The sequence below is a fragment of the Bos indicus x Bos taurus genome, chromosome 23 (genome assembly GCF_003369695.1).
Source record: "Bos indicus x Bos taurus breed Angus x Brahman F1 hybrid chromosome 23, Bos_hybrid_MaternalHap_v2.0, whole genome shotgun sequence".
Classification (NCBI taxonomy): Eukaryota; Metazoa; Chordata; class Mammalia; order Artiodactyla; family Bovidae; genus Bos; species Bos indicus x Bos taurus.
The window spans coordinates 806,731-815,583 of record NC_040098.1 but is presented as its reverse complement, the minus strand read 5'-3'; the positions used below and the strand labels follow the sequence as shown (position 1 = coordinate 815,583).

Below are 8,853 nucleotides of genomic sequence, written 5' to 3'. Positions count from 1 at the left end.
GACTTAATTGCTCTGAAGCATGTGGAATTTTCCCAGACCAGGGATTGAACCTATGTCCCCTGCACTGGCAGATGGATTCCCATCCACTGCACCACCAGGGAAATCCCTTAGTTCTTACATTTATTTTGAAAATTGTGGTCATATATACATAAAGAAGGTTGAGTGTCAAAGAATTGATGCTTATGAAATGTGGTGCTGGAGAAGACTCTTGGGAGTCCCTTGTGTAGTAAACAGATCAAACCAGCTGACCCTAAAGGAAATCAACCCTGACTATTCTTGGAAGGACTGATGCTGAAGCTGAAGCTCCAGTATTTTGGCTACCTGATACAAAGAGCCAACTCATTGGAAAAGACCCTGATTCTGGGAAAGATTGAAGGCAGGAGGAGAAGGGGATGACAGAGGATGAGACAGTTAGATAGGATCACAAACTCAATGAGCATGACTTTGAGCAGACTCCAGGAGATCAAAAAAGGACAGGCAAGACTGGTCTTCTGCAGCCCATGGGATCAGCAGAGTTGGACATGACTTTGTAAAACATACATAACAAAATTTACAATTTTAATCATTTTAAAGTGACACATACTTGTTATGCAAACATTACCACTATCCATCTCCTAAACTTTTCAAACTTCCCAAACTGAAATTTGTCATTAAACAAAATTCTCCATTTAAGCTCATGGAGTCCCATTATGAATCTGACTGCTTTAAGTGCTTCATGTAAGTGAAATCATACGATAATTACTTTTTTGTGATTGCCTTTTTATAACTTGTTATAATATCTTTTCCCCACTAAATACTCTTGGAACCCTTGCTGAAAATTATCTAAAGACATATACAAAGGTTTATTTCTATTCTTTCCATTTTATTCCATTAGTCCACTGTCCATCTTTATTAGAATACTGGTGCCATGATTACCATTGCTTTGTATAGTATGTTTTAGAGTCAGGAAGTATGAGACCCCCAGCTTTCTTGTTTTCAAGATTGTTTTGGCAATTTCAAATCCTTGAGATTTCATATGAATTTTAGCATGGGTTTTTCTGTTTCTGCAAACTCAATTTTGCTATTTTGATCTGTAGATCACTTCAGATAATATTAACAGCTTAATACTTTTAAACATCCGAGATCATAAATGTCTTTTCATATTTGTGTGTGTTCCATAATATTTCTCAGTAACCTTTTGTAGTTTTCAGTTTACAAGACTTGTCTCTTTGGTTAAGTTTACTTCAATATTTTACTTTTTGATGCTTTTTATGTGGAATTATATTCTTAATTTTTCTTGAGTTGTTAATTAAAACATAGAAATTCAGCATCATTTTGTAAAAAATCTCTCAACAAATTGGAAATAGAGGGAATGTACCTTGACATAAGAAAGTCCATATATAATAGATCTATAGCTAGCATCATCCTCAACATAGAAAGGTTGAAATCTTCCTCATTAAAATTTCAAATAAGACAAGAGGGCACACTTTCACAAGTCCTTCTATAACATAGCACTGCCATAAAAATTCCTGTGAAAAGTTTATATTTTTCTAAATATAGGTCCTGTCATCTCTGATGACAGGAGATAATTTTATTAATTTTAATTTAGTATTACTTATTTTGTAACAGTGCTTCTATAGACAGCAACTTCCTACCTTTCAATCACAGCTTAAATATAACCTTTTAAGAAGGGTCTTCTCTGATTACATTATCCACAGTAGACTTCTCCCTCTTTTTTTCTGTCACATTATTCTATTTCTTACATTATAAGCCCTGAATAAGACTATAACTACTTTATTAAACATCTTCTTTATTGTCTGACTTATAATATCCATGCAGGAAAAAGTTTTCTACATAATTTTCCCTCTGGTTTTATTAAGTGCTGTGTCTCAACTCATAGCACAGTTGCTGGCATAAGAGATGTGCCCTAACCTTTAAAAACAATTAATAATTGGATAAATTATTAGTTGTTACATCTAAAACTTTAAAAAGTTTAATTTTATTTTACTATAATTTTTATTTATTTAACCAAATTTTAAGGTGATTAAATCTAGTATTAAATAAAAGGAAAGATATTCTTTCCATGGCAGGGGAGAATATATTAATAAGTCCACTAGATCAAAATGAGTGACTCTATATTTTATCCTTATTGGCAGCAGCCTCATAAAAATTATAAAGCTACTTTTTTTTGCATATTGTACCTTTCTGATATTAATTATATGATTTGCTCTACTGATATCTTCACATATTTATTGTTGTTTACTACCTAGGTTATGTCTGATTCTTTTGCTACCCTACAGATTGTAGCCTGCCAGGCTCCTCTGTCCATGAGATTTCCCAGGCAAGGATACTGGAATGGGTTGCTATTTTCTTCTCCAGGGGATCTTCCCAACCCAGGGGACAAATCTGAATCTTATGCATTGGGAAGTGAATTCTTCATTGCTGAGCCACCAGGAAAGCCCCTATAGATGTTCTTTAAAACCTTTGTGTAAAATCCCAATAAATTAATTAAACAAGAATCAGCCTTGGACATAGTCCAAGACTTAGTGATAATTGTAGCTGGAAGGGATGAAATATCCCGTGATCTTCACCCTCTAATAGGAAGAAGATACTGTTTGCTTAGTAACTGGCATGCAAACTTCAGGAGGTCCTTTCTTAGACATATAGCATGAGTTAAAAAGAGTCATGGGATGTCTTTCAAAATCTCAGTCAACTAGTCTGGGCATGTTAATATGACAGAGTGAAAAGAACTAAACAGTCAAATGTTATATTTATTTTTAATTCTTTTTTTTTTTTAATTTATTTTATTTTTATTTTTTTAATTTTTTTTTCTCTCTAATTTTATTTTATTTTTAAACTTTACATAATTGTTAGTAGGAAAGAAGTTACTTGTGAAAAATTTCCCTGCCAAATAGCTACCTGATTTCTTCTATGTATAAGTAGGATTTGTTGATCATTTTGATTTATTTCCTAATGCAATAAACTTGTTTTTCAGTGTGTGCACCATGGAATTCCTTTCAAATAATTTACACTGCACTTAAAAATGACCTGAATAATTAGAAGACTCCTTGAAGTAAGTGGCAAATAAACTATATGCTCAAGTAATAAGGTGGCCTTTTGTTCTCTGTTGTCAAACTGGATGAAAAATAATTCCAAGTGTTTATGAGTAACTTTAAGTGATTCTTCAGGTTCTGAACAAGCCTCCAGAAGGTAAGACTAACATTAAATAGTGGGAACCAAGCTCACAGCTGTGAGACATTTTTTATTATATAAGAAAGTTAATTACTTTGAAATCAATCAAACAGATTCAATTCTAGGTATAGCATTTAAAAAATGTGTAGTTGAGAAAATGAATTAGATATTCTGAGCCTTAATTTCTTCACTTCTGAAATAAATATTACAGTTATTGCTACTATAAATATTAAATGTGTTCCATTAAAATATGAGTGCATTTAGAAAGATGATAACAATAACCCTGTGTACGAGACAGCAAAAGAGACACTGATGTATAGAACAGTCTTATGGATTCTGGGAGAGGGAGAGGGTGGGAAGATTTGGGAGAATGGCATTGAAACATGTATAATATCATGTATTAAACGAGTTGCCAGTCCAGGTTAGATGCACGATACTGGATGCTTGGGGCTGCTGCACTGGGACGACCCAGAGGGATGGTATGGGGAGGGAGGAGGGAGGAGGGTTCAGGTTGGGGAACACATGTATACCTGTGGCGGATTCATTTCGATATTTGGCAAAACTAATACAATATAGTAAAGTTTAAAAATAAAATAAAATTAAAAAAAATAATAAAATAAAATATGAGTGCATGATTGGAATATACTGTAAGAGTTTGGAGAAGTAGAGCGATGTTATTAGAATAAGATTAAAAAAGGACAATTTGGTTTGCTTCAGGAGAACCGACTTTTGAGTCCAGTATAAATGTGGAGAGACTTAGTAGGAGGCTGTTATAGTGGACCAGGAAGAAATTAAGAAGTAGGGAATGATCAAATCTGTGATATATTTTGAAAGTAGAGTTAGTAGGATTTATTTAAGTTTTATGAAAGTGACAAATGAGTAAAAGAGCACTGAATTTTTTTCTGAACATTAACATGAAAATTATAGTATTATACAGAGTGAAGTAAGCCAGAAAGAAAAACACCAATACAGTATACTAACGCATATATATGGAATTTAGAAAGATGGTAACGACAACTCTGTATGCGAGACAGCAAAAGAGACACAGATATATAGAACAGTCTTTTGGACTCTGTGGGAGAGGGAGAGGGAGGATGATTTGGGAGAATGGCATTAAAACATGTACAATATCATGTAAGAAACGAATCGCCAGTCCAGGTTCGATGCAGGATACAGGAAGCTTGGGGCTGGTGCACTGGGATGACCCAGAGGGATGGTATGGGAAGGGAGGTGGGAGGGGGGTTCAGGATGGGGAACACGTGTACACCCATGGTGGATGCATGTCGATGTATGGCAAAACCAATACAATATTGTAAATTAAAAATAATAATAATAAATAAAAAAAGAAAATTGTAGTATTTAATGGGATAAGGAATGCCTCTTTAAATTTTATTTAGAAAACATTCATGTTTATTCTGGAAAACTTAGAAGTTATGTTTACAAATAGTAAATTGCTATTCAGTTGGATTTCAAAGTAAGAGATGTTGCAAATAAACATTTGAAATTTAGGGGAAAGGTAAGGACTGGAGATAGAAAATTAGACTGCTACAATATAATTGATGGGTCCAAAATGGGAAATGACCACCTAAACACTGAAGTGTCTATGAGGTTTGAGACAATTTAGGACAAGGACCTTCTATTCATACATTCATCTACCCACACTGATTATGTGTATTATGTTAAGTGTGTTTCATGTATTATATTTGTGTCTTTACAAATGCTGCACCTTTTCATGACTTTCTATTTCTTTATACTTTCAATTATTTTTTCCTGATACTTATCTCAATAATTTTAATATGATAAGATGTCAGAATCAAGGTTCATTTTATTCATTTTTTTTTTTTATTATTCAGTCGCTAAGTCATGTCCTGACTCTTTGTGACCCCATGGAGTGCAGCAGCCCAGGCTCCTCTGTCCTTCACTGTCTCCTAGAGTTTGCTCAAATTCATGTCCAATAATCAGTGACACTGTCCAACCATCTCATCCTCTGTTATCCTCTTTTTACACTCAGCTGAAGCATTACTTCCTCTTGAATGTCTTCTGTGATACCACTTGATATACTCCTATATTCTGATTCTTTGGTGCTGTGTGAATTTAATGGAACTTAATACATGTGTCTGGAATGCTTGTTTTTTTTTTGTTCTGTGTTATATCACTGAGGTTAAAAAAAAAAAAAAAAAGGACTATGCCTTTTTCAACTTGGTAATCAAAATGTCTATGACACATTAGACACAAATGGATGTTCTGTTGATGTTCTTACAGTGAATGGATATATAAAAAAGTATTATTATACATTTGAGCATTTTTACCCTTTAAGTGTTATCCCACTTGTTTTTAGGTAAATTGCTTGAATATGTGAAGTCAGTGCCTGTCCAGATTAGATGGAATCAAGAAATAATGTAATCTACTTTGTACTTCTGGGTCTCACATAGAATCCAAAGGAGCAGAAAGTCCTTTTAGTTTTGTTCTTGTTCACCTACCTTTTGACTCTGGTGGGCAACCTTCTTATTATAGTGACTTTAGCTGTCAATAAGACCCTGAACTCACCAATGTACCTTTTTCTTGCCAGCTTATCATATATGGGTGTCACTTATTCCACTTCTATCACCCCCAGATTGATTTCAGAGTTGTTATTCCAGGAAAAACACATATCCTTTGAATCTTGTATGACCCAGCTGCTTGCAGGGCACTTTTTGCTGGATCAGGGGTCTTCCTTCTGCAGGTCATGGCCTATGACCACTATGTGGCCATCTGTAAGCCCTTGCACTATTTGGTGATCATGAGGCAGTGGGTGTGTGTTGTGATGCTGGTGCTTAGTCCTGGGTTGGAGGTTTATTGCACTCAGTAATTCAACTGTGCACTGTTTATGGGCTCCCATTCTGTGGTCCCAATGTCATCGACCACTATATGTGTGACATGTACCCCTTATTGGAACTCGTCTCTACTGACACCTATATCATTGGCATCTTAGTTATGGCCAATGGAGGACTGATCTGCTCTATCATGTTTCTGCTCTTACTCATCTCCTATGGAGTCATCCCACACTCTCTGAAGAACCTGAGTCAGGAAGGGAGGCAGAAAGCCCACCAGACATGTGGTTCCCACATCACTGTGGTTGTCTGATTCTTTGTTCCCTGTATTTTCATGTATGCAAGACCTGCTAAAACATTCCCCAATGATAAATTATTGAGCGTGTTTTGTACAATCATAATCCCCATGCTGAACCCATTAATCTACAGTATAAGAAGTTCTGAATTAACTTATGATATGAAGAAACTCTGAAGAAGAAACATTATATTTCATATTAAATAATTGCATCAGCTACAATGAAGGGAGTCATTTGTCATCAAGGTCCATTTCCTTAGAATGCAGAAGCCATTTTAAAATTTGATTCTGATTTTAAATATTTTCTTTAAAAAGAAAAAAACTCTCTTTCTTCAAAGAGTTTATGATAATTGTAATTAAAGATTACAACTAAACAGCTGTGCTATTAATAAGAGTTTCCTCTATGCTAAAATGTAAGGTCCATAATAATCTTTATCACTGTACCTAGAAATGTGTAATACCTGTATGTTGTTGCTATTGCTAAGTCACTTCAGTCGTGTCCCACTCTGTGTGACGTCATAGATGGCAGCCCACCAGGCTCCTCCATCCCTGGGATTCTCCAGGCAAGAACACTGGAGTGGGTTGCCATTTCCTTCTCCAATGCATGAAAGTGAAAAATGAAAGTGAAGTAACTTGTCATGTCCGACTCTTCGTGACCCCATGGACTGCAGCCTACCAGGCTCCTCCGTCCATGGGATTTTCTAGGCAAGAGTACTGGAGTGGGGAGCCATCACCTTCTCCGAATACCTGTATAGTAAGGAGTTAATAAATAATGTTAAAGTGAGAAAAGTACAATATAGTAACATTGATTTTTAATCATTTTATGCATTTACCTTTTTTACTCTTTTTCAGAGACAGGATAATTTTGTTTAAATTCTTGTAATTTAAGTGGAATTTTTACAATTTAAAATATTTAATTCTATATAGGTCCCTTTGTTAGCATATTTCAGTTGCATTATACACAAATTTTTTTACTTTAATACTGGTAGTGTTCACAAGAAAATTAAAGTAAAATAGATAATAATAAACAGAATAAATAAAACCAAATAATACGGGGTCAAGTGTCAAACAAATTTCTCCCTTTTCTCTTAATATTTTCCATTCTTCATTCTAAGATGTAGAATCTAAATTTTTTTCTTAATTTTCATCTGGTAAAAATCTTTGCAAATGCTAGTCTATTTACCATATGTATATTTGTTTTTTCTGTATATATCAGATTTGCTTTTACTATGCCACATGTTAAAGATATTTCAATACCAGCTCAAACATATCCCTTAACTTTCCTCATGTTTCACAATACTACTTATAAATTTATTTTACTTTATATTTTTAATTAAAGATGATTATTTAATTTTAAAATCCATATGCCCATTCCTTTTCATGTGGTTTCTAAACATTTTTATGACAAACAGCTCTCAAATAAATATACATTTTTTTTAATATGGGCAAATATGATTTCCAAGGCATAGAATTGCTGATTTGATATTTGAATCAATGATAAGGTAACATTTGCATTTAAAATGCTGATATTGATAGTTATTGATAAAGTATTCTTCTTAAGGTTGTACAACAGCTACAGTCTCATCTACTGTCAGTGAGAATTCTTTTGTCCACGTTTTCAAGACCAGTACCTGATAAATATTTATGACAACTGATTAAAGTCATTTTTATACTTTGCTACCCTTTTGATATAATTTAGCTGGGCATAATTCCATATGTTTATTTGATTTGTATTTATTCTTTGTGGATTATATATATATGTCTTATTTATTTCATTCCATTATTGATTTTTATGAGATTATATATAAAAGAAATGATCTCTTTTACATTGTATATAAAATTAATGCTTTTTGGTTATCTGTTCTTAACGTTTTATCCTATATGGAGTGCCTCTTGCATGTAATATTTTTATCTTTTATATTCAAATTTTTGTATATTGCTTATGAAAATTTTCTCATTTCACTTATGACAATACTTCAGTTCTCTTTTAGTATTTACTTTTTAGAACATTTTTGATATGATATGAAAATTTTGATTTGTCTTGAATTAATTTTGCTATAGGAGTTAAATATGGATTCAATTTTCAGCTGTTTATCTAATTTTTAGGATTTTTTAAATTAGTCACATAAATACCTTTTCCCTTTTGATTTGAAATTCTGAATATTGTATCCTGAAGTCCAATGTATTTGGATCTGATTCAAGACTCTATTCTTTTTCATTGATCTCTATGTTCATGTGTAAATTGACACATCATATAATTGCTATGATATATAACACATTTTGATAAGTAAAGAGGCTAGCAGTCACTCATTACTATTGTTTTTCAGAAGTATGCCTGCTGCTGCTGCTAAGTCGCTCCAGTCGTGTCTGACTCTGCACGACCCAGTAGATGGCAGCCCACCAGGCTCCCCTGTCCCTGGGATTCTCCAGGCAAGAACACTGGAGTGGGTTGCCATTTCCTACTCCAGTGCATGAAAGTGAGAAGTGAAAATGAAGTGACTCAGTCATGTCCGACTCAGAGACCCCACGGACTGCAGCCTACCAGGATCCTCCGTCCATGGGATTTTCCAGGCAAGA

General features: G+C 34.0%; 1 pseudogene; it reads left to right on the top strand.

Moving 5' to 3' along the window:
* The first annotated feature begins 5,552 nt into the window (after nucleotides 1-5,552).
* LOC113881212 lies at nucleotides 5,553-6,483 on the top strand (annotated as a pseudogene).
* Nucleotides 6,484-8,853: the final 2,370 nt, after the last annotated feature.